Source organism: Ambystoma mexicanum, chromosome 2q (genome assembly GCF_040938575.1).
Source record: "Ambystoma mexicanum isolate Mex_15411 chromosome 2q, UKY_AmexF1_1, whole genome shotgun sequence".
Taxonomy (NCBI): domain Eukaryota; kingdom Metazoa; phylum Chordata; class Amphibia; order Caudata; family Ambystomatidae; genus Ambystoma; species Ambystoma mexicanum.
Window position 1 is genome coordinate 1,014,468,099 of NC_090924.1, and position 26,317 is coordinate 1,014,494,415.

Genomic DNA, 26,317 nt, shown 5'->3' on the forward strand with positions numbered 1-26,317 from the left:
TCTTTTTTATTATTTTTATTAATGAAATGATGCAGCTAGATCAGTCTCTAAAAGTGAGTTCTGCTAATCACACCCCACTACTTTCATATTGCTCCATGCAGAAAAGCATAGTGCACACATAGTGTTGTGCCTGTCTACTGACACTCCTCATCAGTTGCCTCATAGATTGGCAACGTGTCAGTACAATGTGGCATGTGCTTTCCTGCCAACACATCTCCAGTGACCACGATCTGCCTTTAACCACAGGTAGTACTGATCCTAAAATGTATAATACCTGATGGCAGTTTATTAATCTATTAAGGGCAGCCCGCCCTATAGTTAAAGTGAGTCATAGACACATAGGAACCCCTCAAAATTCTATTGTTAATAACTTTTTATTCAAGTAACGGATTTGGCCGAAATGTCGAAAGTGATTAAAAGTCTGCAGCCCCCCAGACTCCAAAGTTTCGTAAAGATTTGTTGAAAAATAAAAACATTATTAAGCGTCAAAACATGTAAATTTTGCCAAAGCACACAGCCTAAACTGCTGGACAGATTGGAACAGATCTGAAACAACTTGGGTACGAAACGTTGATTCGCGATCCATGCTTAGTTTGGGGTTATTTTGTGCCTTAGTTATTTTCAAATTTGACGGAGAAGGGGGTCCCCTCTTCCCCTAAAAGTATAGTTATATCTCCCTATGGTGCATTGCAGGATCATGGTTATCAGAAATGAAACGACCTGCAATCTTGTTTTTCGCTTAATGCGAGAGATATTTGCGCCTATAGCCGAGGTTTTGGGAAAATGAAACGCAGTAAAAAGCTATTTGCAGGTCAAGAAATATACAAATGCCATCAGGGTAGATGTGGGGGGATGGTTATAAAGCACTGAGTGAAATTTGGGATTTGGAGGGGGTCCAGGGACCGAGTTTGCAACACAAAGCTTTCTGTAGCCTCGGCTATAGCCGCAAATAGCTGACATCTGAAAGCAAACTGTGTCACAGAAGCAGCATCTGCTCTGAGGTGAAAGGGAGAGGGCAGGTGAGTTAAGGAGGCCCTCTGGGAGTGGGGGGAGCTGGCACAGATTGCGGGGCACTTGATGATGGCCTGGGGCGGCAGAGAAGCATTTTCGCCGATATTTGCGTCTATATCCGAGGACTACAGATAACCGCGGCTTTGTATAGTTGGGTACCCGCGGTTACTTTTTAAATAAAAAAAAAGATATTTATATAACTATAGTGGTGCCGGGGGTCGCTGGCCATGGCTTTTCATGCAGTAACCAGAACAGACTCTGCTTAGCTTTAAAGTGAGGATGGGGCCAGCCTCCTCAGGCCATGTTGCATGATAAATAAGCCAAACTTACAAGACCACTTAGAGGATTGCAACAGCCCTTTTCCTGCTTTGAAGATAAGCAGGGTGAGCACCACTTACTGCATGGATGGGCGACCAAATGGACATCTGAATTATTTACTGTTTTTTAAACTGTGCTACTGTCAGTCCTTGAATGTTTTGCACTCTGAGACAATTGTTTGCCTTTTTCTGAATTGCATTCTGGTATTTGTAGTCTCCCAGTCATTAATAAAAAAATAAAAAACAGGTATTTTTGAAGCAACAGTGGGTTTCCCATCCCTGCAGTAACTGGGACAAACCCTGCTAGTTTCAAAGTAAGGAAGGGATCAGCGCACTAAGGCCATGTTTCCTAATATATGACCCCCCCCTTAAAAGAACACTCAGAGAAACAGTGCCTAAGGGGGCTGGATCCTTCCTCGTTTTGAAACTAAGCAGGGTGGGTCCCAGTTACTGCATGGATGGCATACAGTCCACACTCCTGAATGCTGTGTGCTTTCTTAGTTTTAAATATCTCATAAAACACATCATCCGCATTTTATAAAAACAGAAAAAATGACATTAAAAAATCACTTTTATGCTGAACACTGCTATCAGAAAACCCTGTGTACTATTATGCTACAATGATGTTATTGTTTGGATTTTTACAAGTTTCATACCTAGCCTTTGATCATTGCACATATTAAATTATAGGCTAAGTATGAAATGTATGCCCCATCAAAGCAGCATGCTTTTGTGGTCAAGTGGTTAACTGCTGGCCCTGAACTTTGGCAGACCAGGGTTCAAGGCTGTATGTGTAAAAAAAAATGTAATTAAAAGTAAAGCAATGCAAGTGGGAGGTGGCGAGGTTTATTGCAGTGCCATCCTGTGAGCTTATTTAGCATGATGGTATTTATACGTGGTTACAATGTCAGCCATGTCCAAATATCACTTGCGGCAAAATAAGGGTGCCGGTATGGCTTTCGTGACGAAAAGAGCATGCCGAAACGGGCGTTGGGGTGGAATGGGCATGCCAAATCATCCCGCGCCAAAATGATTGGGTCAAAAAGGGGTGTACCGCTTGGAGAACGCTGCTTAACCAAAGTGTGTGCTCCATGGCGAATAATTTAATCTCACTGCGCATACCCTAAAAACATTGTGAGTTATGAAAGCCTGCAATCCGAAGGCCATGCCTAATGGTCTGGTAGCGTTTTAAAATGGAGAGTGGGCACGGCCAAAGGCCATGCCCACTGACCATGGCTGAAGACCATGCAAGTAGTCTGGAAACATTCTAAAATCCATGGAATAACAAAACCCTTGAAATTCAAGGAAAAAACTTTAGTTGCAGGGACGTTAAGGTGAGCAATACTTTGTAAGAAAACCTTTGACATTTCTAGGAAAGAACTTTAGTTGCAGGGATGTCAAGGTGAGAACTTAATGCAACAAAACCTTGGAAATTCAGCTAAGGCCACCTTAACTTCACACCCCCTGTTGCACGGACTATCACCACAATGATGACATCACAGATCACATCACTAATTACATTACAACAGTAACTGTCATTAATCATGGCCTTCAGCCATGGTCAGTGTGCATGGCCAAATATATTTTAACACATGAATGGGTACTAGTCATGGCCTTCAGTTATGGACAGTGGTCACAACTTTCACCCATGTGCACTGATTATTTTAAAACACTAACAAGCTACCAACCATAGATTTTGGCCTTTACCAGGGGCTGCCGCTTTCAACATAATATACACTGAACAGACACTAGCAGTGGACTTTAGCACAATTCTGGCCAGTGGCCACAATCTTTGACTATGCCCACTATATATTCTAGCATATGAATGGGCCATGGCCTTGGACCTTGATCAGTTTGTACATCTTTTGCCCAGGTCCACTGTAAGTTTAAAAATAATAAAATGCAATAAGCGATGGCCTTTAGCCGTGCCCACTGTGTATTGCACAACACTAACCAGCCATTAGCTATGGCCTTCGACCATGCCCACTATATATTATATACACTAACCAGCCACTAGCCACGGTTTTAAACACAATACTAGTCAGTGGCCACAGACTTTGGCTCTGCCAACTGTATATTCTGACATATTAATGGGCTCTAGCTATGGCCTTTAGCCATGGCCACTGACTACAGCCTTCAACGTTGTCCACTGTATATTTTAAAACAGTGACAGGCTACAAGGCATGGCCTTTAACCATGCACATTGGTAGTTTTGAACACTAACCGACCACTGGCTACAGCCTTTGGTGCTGGCCAGTGATCCCAGCCTTTATCATGGCCAAGGCCACCACTTAAATTGTTATTAAGGTAATCAAATTTTCATGAGCTAACTTATAAATGATGTTATGTCTAATTCCATTATTTATTTAATCAGTTATATACAATGAAATTAGTGTTGTCATCAGTCATGGCATCAGTGATGTGATTTGCAATGCCATCAGTGTTCCCATACAATATGTAATTAGTGATGTCATCAGTGATGTGATCTGCGATGTTATCATTGTGGTCATAGTCTGCGCAACAGGGGGCTTGAAGTTAAGGTGGCTTTTTGCTGAATTTCCAGGGTTATGCTGCATTAAGTTCTCATCTTAACGTCCCTGCAACTAACATTTTTTCCTTGAATCTATATATATAAAAGTCAAAATGTGTTTGTGGTGGCATTTTTGACAAAGCATTGTTCCTTATACAATTCCACACCGTTTCACCAATCTGCAGCACATTGTGCATAGTTGCTTGTTAGGACTCTCCGGACATTACATGCTGCATGACATTTTGATACCCCAGCCCGTTCCCTGGATTTCAGCAAAGTCAACATTTGTTTGTGGGTTTGTGGCTTGGCGAAGCGTTGTTCATTATACAATTACGCACCGTTTCACCAATCTGCACCAAATCCTCCATAGTTACCTGTTAGGACCCTCCAGACATTGCTGGCTATGTGACATTTAGACACTCCACCCCTTTCCCTGGATTTCAGCACCTTCACACATGAGATGGTTGCCTGAAATCAGTGAAACATCAATGTGGTCGTAGAAGGACCTGTCCCGACATGAGGAACAAAATTCAATGTCCATGCCTAGGATGCACGGTTTCAAAGATATTTGTGCTGCAATGCACCATAACGAACTGCACCACACCAGGTTGAGGCAACAGGTGTGGAGAGAGTAGCGAAGGTCCCAGTATAATATGCAGCAGCACACCGACTCTCGCCTCCTCCAACGTCTGCCCCCCGGGTATGTCAGCCAGCCACACATGCCCATTCTCAGTGCAGTTTACTGCAGGGTGCAAAGCACATCAAGCGAATTGCAACAGAAACCTACAGGATCAGTGTTATCATGTCTGTCCACAGAACCCGTTTGGAGAACGGGCACTTCTGCTGGTAACTAAATATAAGCCATGTCCGATCATGAAATGGTTGTCTCTGGGAGATCAGAGTTGTATAAGTTCAAACTAGGTAAAACCTTTTGGTGACATTCTAATGCCAGCCTGGTTTCTAGTGAACTTCCTGTCAGGGCCTCTTGTGTATTCGCCATCTGGTACTGAGTTTCACTCAATACAAGCCATTTGGGGTCGGCCTCAGCAAAAGACTTTTTCTTGTCTGGGTAATGTTTGTCACCTTCCTTTTTAAATGATTTTCATATTGCTTTCCATTCTTCAGTAGAACTCCTAGTTAAGAGACAGCCTATAACTATTATCACAAAATACACACGATGAGACATGTTTTAGCCATAAACACAGGGAATAATGTGATGCATGTAGGGGCGGTGTAGGGAAACAACTGTGTGTAAGGTGAGTGCCAATAAGGAAATCCAAAAATAACCCAAGTTAACTTGAATCTGTAGGGATCTTTTCCTGAGTCCTCTTAGAGAGGGAAGTTTAAGCCATTTTACACGTTTACTCCTCTTGATATCCTCTCTTCAAAGAAAGTGATAATAAAATTCAGAGTCTCTTATTCATGTTATCCTTGACCTGATCTTGTCTGAACGTTATGTTGACAACGCTGGTCGTTGTCCTCAGGTTGCTTTATGTTGTGGGCTTTCCATACACTTGTTGGTAGAATACAGTAGTCTTGAGCTCAGTGGCCAACATGTATGGTTTTGGTGGGCAGAACAGAAAAACTCATCCAGGAGTTGAATTTGGTGGTGTCGCTGCCCTGGATTGATCAGGTCGACCAGAACCTTCTTATTCTTTCCTTTTAGCATTAACTGCTCTCCTTCCTCCTCCTCAGGTCTTATAGATTTATTTCCACCTGTAGTTCTTCTCTCTCTACCGCTGATGTTAATGGCATTTAGCTCCTCCCCCTTCCTCCCCCTTCCTGCTCAGTGGTTTTGTAGCAGAATTCAACTTACCTCCTACTCTATTTCTTTCTTGATGGTATCTCCAAACTCCACACAGGTTTCCTCCACTTCAGGGCAACTCTCCATCTGCTTCATGTAAACCTCTCCCTCTGACCTCCGTGATCAATTTCCTGCATCTTCTCTCTGTCTCTCAACCTTTTACTGATGGTCCAAATCATCCACTCTGAAACATGTCAGTTTCCTCGGATGAAAATTCTCACTTTTGCCAACGTCCTCCACTACCCAACAAGTCTTTGCCTCCTAACAACACCTCTTTCCTTCTCCACCCCTCTCTAATCCGCAACAACTCCCTGGTTTCTGATGACCTCCTTGTCTCCTTCAACATGTGCCAGACTCTCCCTCCCATCTCCAGCTCACTCTTTCTACTCTCATCTCAGTATTCCTTTCTCTCACCACCCTCCACCAATCTCCTGTCGTATTTGGACTCCCCATGCATTCACAATGAGCGGGCTGCATTATACAGTAGGCTCTCTCCACCCCTGGGGTGGTGCTTACTGATTGTGTAGACCCCTGTGTGCTGTAAAGTGTGCTGTTGTGTGATTGGGATTTGGGGGTAGTAGTCATGTAACTTGGCCTGCCATTATCTTCAATTCTATAAGCCCCTGGGTAAGTGTGAAGTCTAACTCCCCTCCCAGAGAAGCACTGATGACATTGCCTCTGTCCATGTGGGTCCCTCTGCACTAATTGCATGTAGATCTAGATTTGGAAAATAAGTAGGAGAGGTTGTTTGCCACACTTAATCTTCCTTTGTTGCAGGCTATTTCCCATGACTCAGAAATAATAGTTTGTGTTTATTTCTCTCTGTCATTGTTCAGGCTCAACTCTGGGACTTGAGCGGGCAGCACAACTATGACTCATAATAGAAACCGATTCCTTTTTTCTATTGTTATTCTAAATCACTTTAAACGTAAAACTTTAACAAACCAAATCAAACAAAATAAAACAAAAAAGGTAAACAGGGAAAAAGAAAAATAGAACTATACCTGTAAAGCATTGGTCATACAAAGGATTAATTGAAAATGAACTGTACAAACATCTTAAAGCTGTTTCATCACATTCTCATCTTGAGATCAATGGATTCAAGTGACATCCAAGCAGTGTATTTTCCAATACCGTTCAAATATGATGCAGTGTGCATGAAGATTTCATCAAAACTAATCTCCCAATTACTGTTGAACTGTGCAAATCAATTATGGCCCCTTGGCTTCGACATAAGCACCTGTCTTCAACAAATGAACATGACAGAACCATGCAGACCGAACATCCCAGAACAAGAGAGCTAAATAGTGCAAGCCACTCAGCTACAGAGCACAATCTCCAACCAAAGCAAGTATCTAAACACCCTAAGCAAATACAATATACACAGGAAGAAATTGACAGTAACAACAGAATGTGCATGCAAGTAACATTCCAAACTCAACAAGCAGGAGCTATGAGTCGTGCCGTTAGTATGCAAAATAACAACACAGAGGTAAATCTCAACGGTTCAAATTGGGATTGGCTACCGGGAGCCATAGATAGAACAAAATTGAATTAGAATGAGGCACCTCTCATGACAAATAGAATTATCTTAGGCTCCTGGAACATGAGGGGCTACACTCACCTATTCAACAACAATTGCTACACTTTGGCAACATATGATATATTATGTTTCAAGGAAACGTGGCTGACCATGGTTACGACATATTCTTAAATCCTGCACGAAAAAATCAAAAAAGTCGACCATCTTCTGGATTGCTAATCTTGATTAATAAGAACCTAAACCTTTCAATTCACCCCATAGACAATCCAAGCCTAAATATACAGGTCCTGACCTTGAAATCTAACTTCCACAAGTTTACAAAGGAATAAGTAATAATATTAATGAACGTCTACTGGAACCCCATGGACTGGAAGAAAGAAAGTTTCATCGACATAATGATGTATCAATTGAATCAATGTTTGGCAATATGGGAAACGGGCAAAACCAAATAACAATTTACCTTGCTGACAAAACAGCTAGGGCAGAAAGCCTGTTGAAAGAAATAAACGCACGCAACATCCAGATGCTAAATGGCAACATAGAGGGGGATTTACTGACATCCGCCACTTGGAGTAATGGCCAGTCACATTCAACAATGTATTATTTCCTTGTATCTGACAACTTAATAAACTATGTACAAAGTTTAGAAACCATGCAAATGCCCAAGAGTGATCATAAACTACTCAAACTCAATGAGCTGGACACATGACGATTCTAAACAGAGCTACCCATGCCAAGTTGAACCTACTGCTGGCAGAAACCGCCTACGCATTACGCGTGACAAAGTCATCAAATTGTGCCAAATAAATAAGTGATGCAATTGTTCAAAAACTAGGATCCAACTATTTACCCCTACCGCAAGGGTTGCAAGAAAAAGCCAACAAAGGTGTAAAACCTTATTTCAAACACCAACACGTGTTTGACATTGCAATCCATGCAAAGAAACTTACTCTAAGTGCCAAGATTCAAAGTATCCGTCATGGAAATAGTGGATCAAAGAGCACACTCATCACAAAATGCTGCCAGAAATTTCAGAACTGGCTAATTTCGCACAAAAGTATCCAACTTCAGAATGATGCAGGATGAAGGATGGAAACCTTTGCAACAAAAACATAAGAAATCTGTGGACATTGCTAAATAAAACTTTGTCAACACAGAAAGCTGTAACCACCAACGCTGTATCGGAAACAACATGGATTTCGTTTTGCTCATCCCTATACAACAATGAACTGGACAGCCAAATGACTGAAACATCCACTAGAAATATCCAAGGATAAGATTTACAATTATCTAAACTAGAAATCTTAACTCTAATCAAGAGAGCCCGAGCTTCTCGAGCGCCTGGGACAGATGGGTTAACGAACTACATGATAAAAAAGGCTCCTGAGGAATGGGCAAACTTTTGCTTTGCACTTTTCAGTACAAATGGAGTATCAAAAAGCCTGCCAGCATCTTGGAGAAGATCTGAGCTTATACCAATCTACAAAAAAGGATCTAGGGTGGATCAAAAAAACGACTGCCTCATTTTTTTATTAGATGTGCTAGGCAAAATCTACAATTCGCTGCTATTGGAGCAGCTGAAACAATGGAGCTGTGACTCTGGCCACTCAGATGAAAGGCAATGTGGGTTCGTAAGAGAAGTTGGATGCTCATTAAACCTCTTCTTATTAAACATACTGAAGATGAGAGTGCTGTACAAAGGAGAAAAAACATACACTGCTTTAGTTGATTTTGCCCCCGGCATTTGACCATGTAGACCGGTCGCTAATCTGGGCAAAGCTTACCTAGTGGAACTGTCCTCAGAACATCTTAGAGCCTATAAAGGCCCTTTATACAGGAACAACAATCCAGATAAAACTGATCTGCGATAGATTGCTGACAAAAGATATAACAACATCTAAAGGCCTCAAACAAGGCTGTTGTAACGCTCACCTGATTCCCGTAGAGGCGCCGGTCTTGACTGGGCGTATACCGTATCTTCAAAGGTGATGTGTAACACACGGCTGGCTCTTTGGGCTGGACCTCTGTGCACTGTATGTCTGACTCGAAGGGTAAGATGTCTGCAGATAGAAAATATGGGATTAATGAACTGGGTTATTGAATGTCTCTCTCTTCTTCCCTTTCTCTTCTCCTGTAGAACCCCAAAGGTTAACGCTCTCACCTTAGGTAAGTGAACGCCGTGCTCTCCATCTGCCTCGGGGCAGGGTGCTGTAACCAGTTTCTTCACTGGATAAGGGGAGCAGGCCTCTTGACTTCAGAGGACTGCTGTCCGTCGTTTACTGCACGAACGGTAAGTTTCGAGTAATTCTAATGTCTTTAAAAGTCTTTAGTAATGATGTCTCTTTTTTTTGCAGGGTTCCGGCGATGGCGGATGACGGGCTGAAGTGAGTTGAAGATGGAGCCCGTGTGATGAATGGAAGCGCCTGGAAGCACGTAAGTAAGCGCTTGTTGCCTGCTTCACGATGCGCTCTAACTGTCTTTTTATTTTGCAGGTACAAGTTCGGAGCGGCTGCAGGGTGCCGGAATACCCACTGGGTTAGATGTGAAAAGGAGTAATGGCACGTGAGTATTAAAGTTCTCCAATGTCTTTAAACGCACCTTGTTTTGTCTTTCAGATGCGGGATGCAGCGCCGAAGGCCTCCGGAGCGTGCGAAGAGCTGGTAAGCTTTTGTCTTTCAGATGCCGGAATGCAGCGCGAGGCGTTGGTGACAGCCGATGGACCAGGTAAGTGAAGCACTGTCACTGAAGACCGTAATGCTAACCTGTTCTTTCTTGTCTTTATAGGTGTTGCTGAAGACTGGATTCAGGATGGTAAGCCTTTTTCCTTAGGCCCAGGATCAGATGCAGAAGACACGATGAGCGTTCTGCTGCAGAGGATGCAGAATAACGCAAAGCAAGATTCATCCATCGGGTGTGGTTTAAATAGCCTCCTGTAGTGCTTAGGTGTCTCCTTCCACAGCCACGCCTAGGTAAGAAAAGAGTTCCTGCTTTCCAGAAGAGTTCCAGTGTTCTGAACCTAGGGTGTGGCTCCTGCCCCACCCAACAGGAAAAGTAGTTCCAAACAGAAGAGGATCAGAGGCTCAACTGGCAGGCAAGTAAGCAGCATGGTCTGCTGCAGGTAAGTCCACCCAAGCATCATGAGCCCGGCGCTTCCAGCGCTGGGACTGGGCATATTTATGAGCCTGGTGCCACTGGCGCCAGGACTGGGTCCAAAAGGTCCCAATTGGGACTGGTTGGCACTCGGAACCTGGGTTATGGATCTGCTTCCAAGGGAGTTGGGAAAACCCTGACCTTTTGGAAGCAGAGATCATGACAGTACCCCCCCTCAAGGCCCCTCCCAAACCGGGCTTCTCTGGGGGTTTTGGCTTGTCAGGAAATGTTCGGTGAAATCTTTTGATTAGGCGAGGAGCGTGGACATATTCAGCAGGTTCCCAGGATCTCTCTTGGGGGCCGTAGCCTTTCCAGTCAATTAGGTAAAATAGTTTAGATTTGGAGATCTTGGAGTCCAGAATGCTTTTGACTTCAAACTCGAGTTCTCCATCAACTAGGATGGGTTTTGGAGATTTAGTTAGTCGGGTTTGAGGTTGCACGGGTTTTAATTGAGAGACGTGGAAGACCGGATGTATCTTCATGTGCGGGGGCAAGTCCAACTTGACCGCTACTGGGTTTACTATGGTAGTGATGGAATAGGGACCAAGGTACCTTGGGTTGAATGTGCGTGGCCCTTTTAGAGGTAGATATTTGGTGGACAACCAGACTTGATCCCCTACTTGATATTGAGGGGCTTCCTTCCGATGTTGATCTGCTCCTTTCTTGTATTGTTCTTTAGCCCTTTGAAGGTGAGAAACAGCTTCCTTAAAGGCTTGGGTGATTGTAGAATGCAGGTAGTCTACTGCTGGTGTTTCAAGATCTTGGAGGGGATCCAACTCCGAGGTTCGAGGGTGACTGCCGTATAAAAGAAAAAACGGGGTTTTCCCAGTTCCCGAATGGACAGAGTTATTGTAGGCATATTCGGCTATCCAAAGGATGTCTTTCCAAGTTTTTTCAGTTTGTTGCAGCATGCAGCGTAAATACTGTTCCAGAGTTTGATTGGTCCTCTCGGTTTGTCCGTTGGTCTGAGGGTGGTGACTGGTCGATAGTCTCACATCAATTTGAGCCGACCGACAGCAACTTCGCCAAAAATGAGAAATAAATTGACTACCTCGATCCGAAATTAGAACCGAAGGAAAACCGTGCAGTCGGACGATGTTTTCGAGAAATTCTCTGGCCAGAGTTGCTACTGTTGGCAAGCCTTTGAGCGGAATGAAATGCGCCATCTTGGAGAATAAGTCCACGATTACTAGAATCGTATTATATCCGGAGCATGGAGGTAGATCGGTGATGAAGTCCATAGAAAGCGTATGCCAAGGGCGAGGTGGGATGTCAATAGGGCGTAAGAGGCCTGCTGGTCTTTCCTTTTGACTCTTGTTTTGGGCGCATACTCCACAGGACATTATAAAGTCTCTGATATCTTTTTTCCAAGACGGCCACCAGAAGTAGCGCTTGATCTTTTCTGAGGTCTTGGCCATACCGGGATGTCCTTCCATTAAAGAATCGTGATAACAGGAGATTACTTTTTTCTGTAAATCTGTGCTGGGCAGGTATAATCGTTCTTGGAAATACAATAAGTTGTCCTTTACTGCAAAGTCCTTTCCCTGCAGATGCCAATTCTGTATGTCTGCTGGAGTTACAAGTTGCCTGGCTTTATCCTTAACTTCCTCTATGGATTGTGAGGCGATTACACCCAGAATTCTTTGTTCGGGAATGATTGGTACAGGTTTAGGGTTGATCTAGTGTTCTTCTACTCCCATCCGAGGAAGGGCATCAGCTTTACCGTTTTTTGTACCAGGTCGATAGGTAATTATGAAGTCAAACTCGGCAAAGAATAATGCCCAACGGAGTTGTCTAGAGGATTGGGCTTTTGCGGTTTTCAAATATTGCAGGTTTCGGTGATCCGTAATCACAGTAAAGGTGTGTCGGGCCCCCAGCAGATAATGCCGCCAAGCCTTAAAGGCAGACTTGGTAGCCAGAAGTTCCTTGTCAGTAATCGTGTAATTGATTTCAGGAGGCGAGAATTTGCGGGACCAAAATGCCACGGGATGCAACTGATTGGTTACCGGGTCCTTTTGTGATAGAACTGCCCCCATGGCAAGGCTTGAAGCATCAGTTTCCACGATGTAGGGGAGTTCGGGGCGAGGGTGTTTTAAGATTGGTGCAGAGATAAATTTAGTCTTCAAATCCTGGAAAGCTTGTTCCGCCTCGGTAGACCATTCAAAACGTTTGTTTTTCTTTAGCAAGGCAGTGATGGGCTGGACTATTCGAGAAAATTCGGGGATAAACCTGCGGTAAAAGTTAGCGAAGCCTAACATGCTTTGCACACCTTTTACGGAGGATGGTGATGGCCATTTGAGAACTGCATCGACCTTCTTTGAATCCATACGCACTCCGCCAGGTGATAATATGAATCCCAAGAATTCAACTTCAGTCACGTTGAAAACACATTTTTCCAACTTAGCGAAAAGTTTGTGTTGACGCAATCTTTCGAGGACCATTTTCACGTGTTTCTGATGTTCAGATTCCGATGAAGAATAAACGAGGATGTCATCAATGTAAACAACAACACACACATCTATGAGCTCTCTGAGGACATCGTTCATAAAATATTGAAAGGCGGCCGGGGCATTGCAAAGTCCGAAGGGCATGACCTGATATTCAAATAGCCCACATTTGGTGCGGAAGGCCGTCTTCCATTCATCGCCCTCTTTTACTCGTACCAAGTGGTAGGCTCCTCTAAGATCCAGCTTTGTATATATGCATGCTTTTCTGACTTGGTCCAGGAGTTCAGGGATCAAAGGTAACGGATATCTATTCTTGACGGTGATCTGGTTCAGGGAGCGATAATCTATACAAGTTCTAAGGTCTCCTTCCTTTTTTGGAACGAAGAACAAAGCTGAAGAAGCAGGGGACTTGGAAGGACGAATAAACCCATTTGCCAGGTATTGATCCAGGTATTGTCGAAGGTGAAGGTTCTCAGGCTCGGTGAGGGCATACATTCTACTACAAGGAGGAGTAGATCCAGGTATCAGGTCTATCTGGCAGTCATAAGACCTATGAGGAGGTAGAGAGTTAGCCTGGTCCTTCCGGAAAACATCTTGGTATTCTAGGTATTCGGGAGGTAACTGGGGAGTCTCTGAAGAAATTGCTGCCAGTGCAACACCAGGTGGAGGGTGACAAGTAGAGACACATTCTGGAAACTGGACCGTTCTTGCTCGCCAATCGATCAGAGGATTGTGTTTCTCTAACCAAGGTATTCCTAGAATAATCTGAAACTGAGGAGCCTTGATCACATCGAACACGATCTTCTCATGGTGTCCATCTTGACTTACTAGCGTCACTTCTTGAGTGGTATGCGTTACTGGTCCGCAGGCTATCTCCGTTCCATCCACCGTAGTAATGACGTCCTTTACAGCCTTGGGACAAAGAGTTAGATTCATCCTCAAAACCATTTCATGATCCACATAATTGCCGATGGCACCGCTGTCGACGTAAGCTTCAATTGCATGTAATCGATCCGGATTATCAGGGCTAATGAGGACCATAGGTATCACGAAATGCGAGGTCACGGAACTGGTTTTCACGCTCGGCAAGAGGACCTCTATTCTTGTCGGGCGAGGTCGTTTCCCTGCTCAGAGTTTGTAACTTTGGTAACTGCAGCTCCTACTGCCTTCTTGGCAGGTTTCACCGGACAGTCTCGAAGAAAGTGCCCTGAGTTTCCGCAATAGAGGCATAATTGCAACTGTTTTCTCCTTTCCCGCTCCTTTTGTGTTAGAGGACCTTTCAGGCCCCCTATTTGCATGGGTTCCCCGGAGTCTACTCCTTTGGAAGGAGTTGGCGGTTTGGAAAATACTCGAGCATCAAACTTGGAACGATCGGCCTTCCTGTTCTGCAGTCTGTGATCTATTTGAACGACTAAGTCTATATAGTCCGAACAATCTTGTGGGGGATTCACTACTTGGGCTAACACATCTTTGAACTCTCCACGTAGACCTCTATAAAACAGCGTAATCCTTTTGTCCTCAGGCCATTGAGTTTCCACTATCAGTCTGTTGAAAGACGCAATATAAGCCAAAAGGTCTTGATTACCTTGTCGCAACGAAAGAAGCTCATTGTCCAAGGCCTGCCCCTGTGAATGTCTTGCGAACAGTTTTTCCATACTGAGCTGAAAAGCTTGAAAATCATGGAGGACCGGATCATCTTGATTTACTAGAGGGATCGACCAGTCTGCCGCATTGCCACTAAGGTACGAAAGCACGAAAGCTACTTTAGCTTGATCAGTTGGAAAGGCTGCTGGCCGGCATAAGAAATGCAACCGGCACTGATTGATAAATACTGCAAACCTCTTTGGGTCACCAGAAAATCGTTCGGGCGGAGCCAGAGGTACATTCCCAGGTAGGTTGATCTGCACCTGATTCATAGAGGATGTAGAAGGAAGATTTCCCCCAGATGCGGGTAACGGGGTCTGCCCGGCTTGTGACTGTAGCAATTGTCTAGCGAGATCATCTGTTCGCTCCTTGGAAATAATCAGTTCCCTTCTTAGAGCGTTCGTTTCCTGACGGGCTGCATGCACTTCTGCCCTTAGTTCCCCAAGTAACTGGGCTAGCTGGTCGGTATCCGAGGTTTCCATAGCGCCTGGACGGGAGTTTTGCGGTAGGCTTTGCGTTCTGTAACGCTCACCTGATTCCCGTAGAGGCGCCGGTCTTGACTGGGCGTATACCGTATCTTCAAAGGTGATGTGTAACACACGGCTGGCTCTTTGGGCTGGACCTCTGTGCACTGTATGTCTGACTCGAAGGGTAAGATGTCTGCAGATAGAAAATATGGGATTAATGAACTGGGTTATTGAATGTCTCTCTCTTCTTCCCTTTCTCTTCTCCTGTAGAACCCCAAAGGTTAACGCTCTCACCTTAGGTAAGTGAACGCCGTGCTCTCCATCTGCCTCGGGGCAGGGTGCTGTAACCAGTTTCTTCACTGGATAAGGGGAGCAGGCCTCTTGACTTCAGAGGACTGCTGTCCGTCGTTTACTGCACGAACGGTAAGTTTCGAGTAATTCTAATGTCTTTAAAAGTCTTTAGTAATGATGTCTCTTTTTTTTGCAGGGTTCCGGCGATGGCGGATGACGGGCTGAAGTGAGTTGAAGATGGAGCCCGTGTGATGAATGGAAGCGCCTGGAAGCACGTAAGTAAGCGCTTGTTGCCTGCTTCACGATGCGCTCTAACTGTCTTTTTATTTTGCAGGTACAAGTTCGGAGCGGCTGCAGGGTGCCGGAATACCCACTGGGTTAGATGTGGAAAGGAGTAATGGCACGTGAGTATTAAAGTTCTCCAATGTCTTTAAACGCACCTTGTTTTGTCTTTCAGATGCGGGATGCAGCGCCGAAGGCCTCCGGAGCGTGCGAAGAGCTGGTAAGCTTTTGTCTTTCAGATGCCGGAATGCAGTGCGAAGACCTCCGGAGCGCACGAAGAGTAGGTAAGCCTTTGTCTTTCAGATGCCGGAATGCAGCGCGAGGCGTTGGTGACAGCCGATGGACCAGGTAAGTGAAGCGCTGTCACTGAAGACCGTAATGCTAACCTGTTCTTTCTTGTCTTTATAGGTGTTGCTGAAGACTGGATTCAGGATGGTAAGCCTTTTTCCTTAGGCCCAGGATCAGATGCAGAAGACACGATGAGCGTTCTGCTGCAGAGGATGCAGAATAACGCAAAGCAAGATTCATCCATCGGGTGTGGTTTAAATAGCCTCCTGTAGTGCTTAGGTGTCTCCTTCCACAGCCACGCCTAGGTAAGAAAAGAGTTCCTGCTTTCCAGAAGAGTTCCAGTGTTCTGAACCTAGGGAGTGGCTCCTGCCCCACCCAACAGGAACAGTAGTTCCAAACAGAAGAGGATCAGAGGCTCAACTGGCAGGCAAGTAAGCAGCATGGTCTGCTGCAGGTAAGTCCACCCAAGCATTATGAGCCCGGCGCTTCCAGCGCTGGGACTGGGCATATTTATGAGCCTGGTGCCACTGGCGCCAGGACTGGGTCCAAAAGGTCCCAATTGGGACTGGTTGGCACTCGGAACCTGGGTTATGGATCTGCTTCCAAGGGAGTTGGGAAAACCCTGACCTTTTGGAAGCAGAGATCATGACAGCTGTCCACTGGCCGTGGAGCATTTCAAGTTGTTCATATCAGATATGAACCTCACAGTTCATGAGGAAACATTGCTCTCTCTGAAAACACATGGCCAATGAATAGGCCGTTTCCTCTATGCGGACAACTTAATCTTATTGGACCAGACCAAAATCAGCCTCCAACGGAAGTTAAATCTTCTAAATACCTACACTGAGCAAAACGGTCTGAGAATCAATACGGCAAAGACAACAATACTTGTCTTTGAATCAATGAAAGGAAGATCAGCAAAATCGAATTTCAAATGGCATCTAGCAAAACAATCCTTACTACAAGCCCCAAAAGAGAAAATACTTGGGAGTCGAAAGTCATTCTAGACAAGGTTGATGCAAACCAGCTATAAAATCAAAGATCCAAGTGCTAACAACACAAGGCAGGCCAATTCACTGAAAATACGGTAAATACTCGTTAACCCCAATATTATGCCTCTAGAAGCAGAAAGTGAGCCCAACAGTAACATACGGAGCAGAGTGCGCATTATGCCTATCATGGGAAATCTGGGCTGTAATCGAGGGGCACTTTTGGAAGAAAATTCTTCACCTTCCACAAAGTCTGCCAGTGCAACTAATTCACCATGAACTGGGACTGCGTTCCTTACAAGCAGCAGTTGAGTGGAACGCATTGACGCTTTTCAGAAAGATCCTACTCAATAATTCTGAAATCTTGATCAAGATTTTGAAATGCGATGTTGACCAACAAAATGACTGGATAATAGAGACCTGGACTAAACGCTGCTCGACTTTATGGAAAAACGCTGGAATCACAAAGTAATTGCTTAGGAATAACCCTAATGCTGCAAGAAAAAAAAATCTGGACCAACGCTTGGATTAGAACAGAAGAAGCAAGATCAAAAGTAAAACTGAATTCATTCGTCGCAATGGAAGTGAAAGCCTTAAACAGCTTGGCATGCTATCTAAGCAAATTCCCCAGCACGTTATATTGAGCACTATTCAAGCACTTCAGATTAAATCTATATCGAACTAAAGAAATATTAGCATCCAGGAAACAGATAAGAGGACAATAAATTGTGTTGTTTATGTAATGAGGCTAATGCAACTTTAAAACACGTGGTGCTAATGTGTAAGCAGCTGGAGTCATTGAAAACAAAAGATTTAGGAAGCTTTATGAGTGATTGTCATATAAGGGAAGCTGACTTCTGGTGGCACAAGGTTGGAGAGAGCAAAAACTGTAAAATAATTTTGGTACTCTGAAAAATGCTTCAAGAGATATTCACTAATGATCAATGGGACAGTCGGATCTCTAAGTGAAGCAGTTTAATATGACAAATCTACAAAAATAATATATAAGTACCATGCAAATGTTCTCAAGACTCAATCAATACGTGAACTTTACCATCCTAGTGCATTACATTTCTTTTGTATAGAATTGTAAATTGTGTATTTTAGAGTTCATATTTGGTGGCAAAGTTTTGCAATAAACCATATGCTATAAAATAACAAAATAAGAGTTATAGGTTCATAGCAGTTGCTTTAAACACAGTTCAAACCATCAATATCAGTAAGCATACTGTCATTTAATTAAGTGAGGATTAAAATTAGACATAGAACATTTAAAAACGCAATTATTAAGGACGTTACAGTCAATTTTAGGAATAGTGCCCAGAATTGCTCAGTTGATACATTGAGTTCACAGTGTACAAAACGCTTAAAATGTTCCTCTCTTTTCGTTGATAATATTGAACATTCAATATACAGATTTTTTAATGTCTCCAAACTAAGATGGCTGAATCTGCAAAATCTCGGATTTCTTGGGATTTTGAGACAAGTTTGTAGAGAGGCAGATATATGATATGATATGATGAGTCATTTATAACACACCTATACACAAGTGGTTCTAGGCGCAAGATGTACACATCATCTACAGAGCCCGCCCCCTGACCTCCATCATAATGGACGAATAACAAGAAGACACTGTGCATGACACAAGGTATCATCCCAGTACAGCATTGTATATAAGAGACACTCAGACAACTGTATCGAATGTACCCTAGGAATTAAGTGGTAGAAGGAAGTCTGCAGACACCATTCAACATCAAAGAGCTATAAGTGAAATCTGACAGGTGTAAAGTGACGACATGGAGAGAAGACACGATGGCCCACTGACACGATGTACAAATGCTTAAAGAATGAAGATGTGACTGAAGTGACAATGTGAACATATATGCGAATACGAAGAAATCATATATACTAAGAAGACAAGTAAGAAGAGATTCAGTAGATGTATATATGCAGAAACCAAGGTAGATGAGACACATAGAAGCTTCCTGCAGTAGAAAATAGAACACAAGTAAACCAGCCATGATGAGAAAATGGACGTCGACTCTGCATGACTCTGTATGACATTAAGCGCAAAGTCTGAAGGAGAGAGGCCAAGGCTGCAGGGCTGACAGGCACTGGAGTACAGATTTGTGCAAGAACCAAGAATATGTGTTTGTCTAAGGATAGAGGATGCCACAGCAAGAGGCAACTGCAAGACATGAAAGGAGTCTGAGAGGATAAGCCATGAACGTAAGACTTATGTTGATTAGATTTGGCAAAGGAGGCAACATTTGTACAATTTAAGACATCAAAAGCATATGCAAGACAGAGCAACCAAATCTCCTGAGGCCGAAGAGAGTAATAGCACCTAGTATGCATGAGACAAATAGAACTAAATAGAAAGGAAGAATGGACAAAATCATGGTCTCCTCACTTGTGGTGTAAGACAGAAAAACAAAGCCTATTCATAAACCTCCAAATGAAGATAGCATTTGTATCGTAACTCCTTTTAAAGTTCCCGGACAAGAGAACAGCCAGCAAGATCAACTACAAAGAAGAAGTCTTGGCTTAGGGTTTAACTGATGAGAGATGGTAGGCTAATTAGCCAAGTGGGCAGTTGTCTAACGTTCCCCGCACTTGGGTTTCATTTTCCTTATGTGCTGCTAACAAGCTGAATATCCAAGATTGGAAGAGAGTGCCAACCAATCATGAGGGACTATTCAATGGTGAACTATGCATTGTTGCAGAAGCCAATCTGCTGCTGTTATTCTGCTATTATCTGTGCTATACATAGTTAGAGGGAAGTTTAAGGTGTGCCTACTAGATACGGGGCATCCAATAATGTTACTAACACTTCAATGAAGTATAGGTACATATGTCCCCTTAACCAATCTCTCTGCCCAATAGGTGTTTACTATTTGCCATGTAGGATGATGCCATAGATGACATACATCGAGGTATACAACGTTTGTGTAACTGAAATGTATTCGAGAGTATGTGAGCTACAATCCGTTTGTTTTGTCAGGTTTCCCTACTTTATTGAACTGATAATAAAGTAGTATTTTGCCATATTCTTTGAGTCTGGCCAGGTATTCCGGCCTGAGATCAGTTATTGTGGTAATCCCATCCAGCACTTGGAATGCTCCAGGTGCTACTGCACGAGCTCCCTTAACTTCATTGATTAAAATAAATTACATTTAAATCTCATTAATTATTTCACTCTCTTCTGTGAGGAAAGTGAATCAAATATCGGGAAATTGTGCTGAAGGATTTAATCTACAACAGGGATTAAGAGAATACATGGTACGTCATGAGAATATCTGTAGTTTTAATACAATCAAGAGACCAGACTTTCTTTTTCATCCAAGTTGGATTAGATATCAAGTCCAGTTGATGAGCTTCAAGAGAGTACAATAAAGATGTGCAGTAAGACACCCATGAATTCAAAGAAACTGATTCCTGTGTTTATCCGTGCCAGTAAGAAAAAGTTATTTCCTCACACTTCATGGATTATGAAGTGTCGTAACATTGTTTTCCTTAAAGGGAGTGTCTACCCTTTCTATGCAGGAGTTTTGGATATGGTTAGGAAGCTTGACTGGCTCTCTGAAAGTATCCACTTTACGGGAAGGCGTTTCTCTAAGGTGTATGGGCAACCCCCTTTCCTTATCCTGGTCAGGCCTAAGGAAAATGGTGGCGTGCGGATGAATGACGTGGTGACTATCCCATTGGGGTCTCTGCCACACTGCAGGGTTGGTAGAAAGGTGATCCTACCTGGGACTGCCGTCTTGAAGATCCTGCCTATTATTAGGGGAGGGAAAGGTTTGAATGCCTCTGTCACTTAGCGCAGGGTATTATGTGGGGTGGTCTCAGGATCTTCCTTACATCTCCACGTGAATACCTTTGACCATTTATTTTGCTACTTAACATATTTCTGTCATTTAGATTCCTCACAGGCTGAGGCCCACCTCTGGAGAGTATAGCCTGCCCATTTATACAAACCAAAGCTATGACTGAATAAAAAGTGGTGATTCAAGTTCTGGCACATAGTTACTACTTCCTGCCAAAACAGGATTTCTTCAAACTTGGCAGTGAGATGGATTCAGTATTGGTCTGAGTTTATTCGGCCCAAATAAATAAAACAACTGCAGACAATGATAAAAGCACTTGAACAAGCATGTCCTAGACATGGAACTTGATGTCGATATTGTGAAGTGTCCTGTGTCAGGACACAGGACAACTTTATCAAAGATGAGCTGCCACACAGGAGTTGTTCAATAGGCAGCAAGCTTTTGCGGAAGTAAGGCAGGCAGATGGTGTCTCTGGGGCAGGTGGGATTTCCAAGCCATGAGAAGAGGGACCCATCATCAAGCTCGGACTGGCTAATAGGGCAACCAGGACAATGCCAGAAGTGCATGAACACCATGCTAGGGCGCACCTGTTTTATTGGTCAAAGTGGGACCGCTTTTTAGAAAATGTGAGCGAGTTTGATCAGTTACTTCACTGTAAAGCTAAACGCTTTGGTCATTGTTACTGAACAAATATTAATTAAAATGCATACTTTGCAAAGTATTTTACCCAAAATATCACACTTGGGTACTACTGAAACAGTCCTTCACAAAAGGACCACATTTCTATTTGCAACTGTGGGGCACTTTTTCATTGGCTCGTGGGACAATTCTGTGCCCAATCTGACTGTGCCCATTCTAGAACAGGTGAGAGAAGAAAACAGGGACCGTGAAGAGGACCACGATTCCTGCCACGCCTCCCATTGGGTAAGCAGCATTGCTTTGTGCAGGTCATGAGATTCCGTTAAATCCAGGTTAATCTGACGGCAGCTGCTTTAGGAACCATAAAGTACCTTTCACAATAAGGGAAACAAGTCTTACACGAACAGAAGCAGGTTGGTCATGTGGCCTTAGAGGTGTTGCCTATTGAGCTGAACAAGCTAGAGTGCAAGGATCAGTGCAAGCACTTGGGGTCCTCCCTAATGAGAAGAGTACTACTGAGAACCAAGGAGCCTGGCTTAAAGACACCCAAGGACTTATTTTAACCCTACAAAATGGGGAATGTCTGTCATTGACTTTAAGAACTATAAATAGCTTTCCAGCTTCAAGGTGTGAGTGGAGTATTGTGGAGGTCAGTCTCAATTAGTCACCAAAACAGGGCACTGATGCTATCATTCAGTTTACCGCCAAGGATAGGCCCATTTATTCTAAAATGAAAGCAGCATTCCTTAGGAGCTGAGAAATACTTTTCTTTAGAGAACTCACAAAGAGAAATAAACACAACTTTTGCCCAGTTAGCATTTGGCTAACTGAGTGACTAAGTAAGGGTTAATGATCTGGATGCATATGATGGATTGACGAATATGGCTGCTACTTAGCATATAATGTACTATGAGGCAAACGTTTACAACACTAAGTTATGATCACAGACCCCAGTGAGCTTGCCAACTATGCTGACAGATTAATGAGCACTTCAGTCCAAAGGACAACTCAGGTGAATACACCTAAACCAGAAGGTCTGTCTGAACAAAGCAAGTCAGGACTAAGGTAAGCACTCTAAGTTCAATAAAGGCAATGAATACATGACAGGAAATCTGATACAGAAATAAAAGGAGATGGCGCTCCTATCACTGAGTCCACCCTTAATCAAACTCAGGTGGTGTTGGATTTGTGGAGGTGTGTGCCATAGACTAGGAGGTGTAGCTTTGAAGGGCTGAGTCAGTATTACTTTAGTCAGTGTGAATTCCTAGAAGAAAATTCTCTTTAAGCATATGAGTGCCAGAATGTGAAATGTTTTCTCTCACTGAGACAGATCTATAGATTTCTTCACTCAGAGAACACATTGGTGTTTTTGATGCATGCGTTCATAAATGGGAACAACTTTTCTGCTGTCTGTGACATGGCAGCTAAAGTATTCACAATCCAGGGAGGGTGCATGCAACCCAAGTAGACCATGAAACGCCAGGAGCATGGGGTTACCAGGTTGAATGATCCCAGAACATACTCAGTGGCTATGGTAGAGTTTAGTTGGAGGGAAGAGATCATCAAGAACTATAAAGATGTTACCGATTCAGTTCTAGTAAGAGGTTGTCTGGGTAATCAGCTTCCTTATGCAGAGAAAATAGAACCTGTTACTAAGGCCTCAGTGTTGATTGCCTCTGAAGGAGAGGAACATGATACTTGAAGGGACTGCCAGAGTTGACTACATTGTAATACACTTGATGCCCAGGTCAGTCTGTCTTTTGCCAGGCCCATAAGGATCGTGCTATTCTATCAGGTCTGTGAAAGCAGAGAAACCTTTGGGTGAAGCATCTGCCTCTTCCTTGTGTATTGTAAGAATGATCTCCTGTTCAGTGAGTCAAGAATCCTCAAGCAGGAAACAGAAGAAGTCTGGTTGTCCTTCAATAGCACAGGCAGGCGGTTACTGCTGGGCTTGACTCAACATAAACCCTTGGCTGGTCACTTAGGAGTGACCAAGACAGCTAATAGTTTGGCAAGGTGGTAAGTTGTTCCTTATGCAGACAGACACTACTAATATTGTAACTGGAGCGGTTTTGGTACAGCTAAACTATGGTGGGTAGAATTACCTGATAGCTTCATTAGCAGAAGGTGGACAAAGAGACAGTCCACCATTGACAAAGAGGCATTTTCCCTTATGCCCTATCTTTGGGTCCCACTGAATGGTTCAGATTGAACCCCTGCTTCTTACTTGATCAATGGGTATGCAGGGGCTGCATGGTAAGCTATTGTGTTGTTACACAATCCTACAGAGATTGCAAATGCACATCCAAATAAGCTTGGACCAGAACACACCAAGGCTGAGACACTGAGGAGAGACCCTCACTTAGAAGATAAGACAGTTTCTTAGCAGGGTATCATGTACTATTTTTAGCTGTTGGTGGGGGTGATGTGGGGTGGGCGTGTGATTGAATGCCATCAGTGAAGGTGTACTCTCCAGTGCTTATTTTATTTTAAACAAAGTTATGGTCGTTTTCTGTAAGAAAGTGTGCTCTGCTAAATAGGCATACTTTCTACACATGATCTGAGGTCAAAAAGTGGTGTCAGTGGTTACCTCTGAGATGATCTCTGGCTCAGAGAGTAAGAAGTATAATCTCTCCCAGTGCCAAAGTCAGTTCTGTGCCTTTCTATTTGTGTAGTGAGATCCCTGGTGGCACAATGGAGCGCGGCAGGAGAGGAGTCTGGGAGCAGACGGTGTGCTTGTGAGAGAGAAACTAGCAGTTCTAAAGCCTTCCGTTCTGATACCACAGTGAAAATAAGGAAAGAGCGAGGAGTCAGCTAGAAATCCATGAGGTCTGTTAGTAGAAGAGAGAACAAACTTACGAAGCGTCTTGGAAAGGAGTAGCGACGCACCAAGGACATCCGCTGGTTGAATATAATTTGTTCTGACACTGGAAGAATGCGGAAACAGGAAGGAGGCAGCATCACTACCAGTAGCTAGACTGGCACGTGGTACAGTGGGCGCCATCTTGCAAAGGGAAATGAATATGCCACGAATCTCTTTCCATCTATGCCAAATGGAGCGCTGGCAAAGCCTAGGGGTTGTAGGTCAAAGGATCGAATCAAAATGATCTAAATACAATAGAGTCAAATCAAAAGGACCGAAAACAACAGGGTCGAATTTTCTCTTTTTTGGGGGGGGTCCCTTTTAACCCCCATACCACCGTTTTTGGTGTAAAAATCACTTTTTTTCCTATATACGGAAACCCCAAAAAAATATAAATTTAAAAAAAAATTCAACCCTTTTGTTTTAGGTCCTATTGACTCGACCCTATTGCATTCCATCCTTTTGCATTCAATCCTTTGACCGGACACCAAGCCAAGGTATAGCAGACTATCATGTAGTGCAGTGATATGTAACCTGCAGCTCTCTAGATGTATTGGGCTATGACTCTCATGATCCTTCCTGTGAGGGGTCAGACATGTGAAGCGGACAACTTTGTGAAGGTTTTTCAAAAGATGCCATTTTATTAAATTAAAAAGTTAGATAAACACCAACCCTACTCTGACAAGGATTGCCCTGCCTAAAATAAACCAAAGGAAACACAGTGATAAATGATGTCTGTCCCTTACACTTATACATATACAATATAAATGAAGTAATATAGATATATATGGCAGTTCAATGGAAACACAAATATAACAATTGAATTCTTAATATCACAGCAGTCTCTCCTTATAATCGGGGTGAATTCCCCTTGCCCAGATTCAAGCGGGATTCTGTTCCACAGTTCCAAAATAAAGGAAATCCTGATTTGTTATAAAGTTCCAAAACAGATCTTTGTGACTCCAACTTGACAACAGAGAGTTCCAACACTCCAGTATTTCAACAAAGAAAATAGAAAGCTCTTTCTCTTCCGTGAGCAAGAATAAGATTTAGAATTGCGCAGTTCTTTCTTCAGCACAACTCGCAACATAAATTGTCTTTCTCAGGATGTTTGCCACAACTGAATATTTCTGAAGAAATATAACTCTTTAGCAGTTTTATACAGTTCTTTCTTCAACAACATAAGTAACATACATTGGGCCTCATTACGACCCTGGCGGTACGGAGTGAACAGCGCCGTAAAAGGTGCCGGCGCTGTTCCCTCCGTACCGCCTCATTACGAGTTCCCCTCGCGGGACATGGTAAGCACGCCTGGGAAAACCAGGCATGCTTACCGGGTCCCGCGAGGGGAAGAGGGAGCAAACAATGGGCCATCTCGTAATGGCCCGTTGTTTGCTCCCTCTCCCATTCCCATTCAGCCCTATGTGGGCTGAAATGGGAATGGGGGAGGACCGTGTCCGGGTCCTTGGAGGGAGGAATTACCGGGCCTTCCGAACTCGGAATGGCCCAGTAAGTCCTCATTCCGAGGACCCGGGCCCAATAGCGTCATGGTTACCGCCGAACTCGTAATGAGGGCCATTGTCTTTTGTCAGCACCACTTTATAGCACTTCAACAATGTCTACCTGGTTTACTTCCATGCCAGGCCAACTTTCTCAACCACACCTGGTTTACTCTCAGGCCTACTACTACTAAGGTTTGCCATTTGGGTACACGCTCCTGCCCAAACAGCGGTTTACAAACCGCACAGAAAATGCTTCTGTAGTTAGGATAAACCTATAGCAGCTTTACAACAGCTTCACAATGTTCATTGTTTTGCAACATCAAACTTTTAGCAACTCTTTTGGGAAAACAAGATTCCCATTGGTGCTCTTTAATACTCCTCTGCAAATAATGCTCTTCTCCTTCTGAATAACCTTTTTCAGAATGGCAGCCTTTTTCCCACTCTCGTTTCCCCACTGTATAAGTAACCAAATACTGAAAATAATATGATCTTATTCTGCTTCTTGATTGGCTTTGGCAATGTGGGTTTATACAAGCTTTTGGTGTATGCTTCTCAGAATATGGGCAACAAGCTTCACAACCGTTGGACCTTTCATTAGCCCCCTTCTGCCTTTGGCAATGTCTGTGATTTGAATTGCCTTGGTTTTGGTCTCTCTTGGCTTGGGCAATGGTTGTATGCATTAGCTTTTTTAAATATTGTCCCATCGGATTGCTGGGCTTTCAA

At 43.6% G+C, this 26,317-nt stretch overlaps 1 protein-coding gene across 2 annotated transcripts in view; it reads left to right on the top strand.

The window, feature by feature from the left end:
- Positions 1 to 26,317, top strand: part of ST8SIA6 (ST8 alpha-N-acetyl-neuraminide alpha-2,8-sialyltransferase 6) — a 564,875-nt gene that overhangs the window by 239,013 nt on the left and 299,545 nt on the right. The window lies entirely within an intron of this gene.